The 1,042-nt window shown below is 48.8% G+C and overlaps 1 pseudogene; it reads right to left on the reverse strand.

Annotated features, from left to right (window-relative positions):
• The window catches only part of LOC101650273, a 1,041-nt pseudogene extending 272 nt beyond the window's left edge, over positions 1-769 (reverse strand).
• Positions 770-1,042: the final 273 nt, after the last annotated feature.

The following is a 1,042-nucleotide window of genomic DNA, read 5'->3' on the forward strand; positions in this document are numbered from 1 at the left end:
CCCCCGGAATGAAGCGGAAGAGTTTCTTTATGCGCCGCCTGATAAGTATACTCGAGTGCTGCTCTGCGGCTTGTTGGAAGAGCTCCCTCTCGTGCAGGTGAGTGGTCCAGTAGTGATGCTGCAGAGAGGAGCGCGGAGCAACACCTCGCCACGCAGGAGGACATCAGGACAGCCGTGATCGCCAAGGTTATCAAAATCCAGCCCAGCATTTGAGAATGGAATCTGTGCAGAAGAGCTACTTCATCTCTTACTTGGGCCACCTCAGAGGGAGCTGATTTGCAACAGGGAAACCCAGCCAGATCTCTTCTCGTTCACTGCCACTGATGTTGTCAAAGACCTGGTAATGCTCCACAGATGTAAACTCACTCCAGCACATTCATGGTAGGTGCTCCTTAGTAGGGTCACTGCCAGCCACATTAATGAAGCAACAAGTCCTCTCCTGGTGATACCGAAGAACCGAAGGCCAGCCAGCCTGCGTTCCAGGGACCTGATCTGGCGGCGTGGAGAGGCGCAGCTACAGCAGTATTCGTTGGTAATCGGTCAGGTTTGGCTTCGCAGAACATAACCAGCAATCAGCAGGATCAAGGCAGGAATGAGTAGAAAAGCAGAGCTGTAAGGGAGATTCTTCCCGACTTGACAAGGACATCTGAACGAACAGTTGCTGCCCACCAATGGTCAAAACAGCAATTAAGGAATTGATGAATGTTCCATTTCTTTTTCCATTGACATTCGGAGAAAAGAGGAAATCGTGGAGACATGTGGGCCTCATTTAGGGTATGTTATTGTCACTGAAGAGTGCTGGGGATGTGGTGGGGATGTGTTGGACCAAGAGCACATTATCAGCAGTTCAGAACCAGACACAGCGGCTGTGAACAGTCAGTCTGGGAAACCCACAGGACTTCCTATGAGTCAGCCTCAACTCAGTGGCAGCGAGTTTGTTCTTTGTGGTATTTTCACTGATGATGTTTAATAATAAAATATGATCAATTCCAAAAAGGACTTAGTGCTATGTTCTTCTCTCACTGGTTTATTTTACAGCAAT

This window comes from Echinops telfairi, unplaced genomic scaffold (assembly GCF_000313985.2).
Source record: "Echinops telfairi isolate 266 unplaced genomic scaffold, ASM31398v2 ScPeMD7_3533;HRSCAF=4204_1, whole genome shotgun sequence".
In the NCBI taxonomy this organism is placed as follows: domain Eukaryota; kingdom Metazoa; phylum Chordata; class Mammalia; order Afrosoricida; family Tenrecidae; genus Echinops; species Echinops telfairi.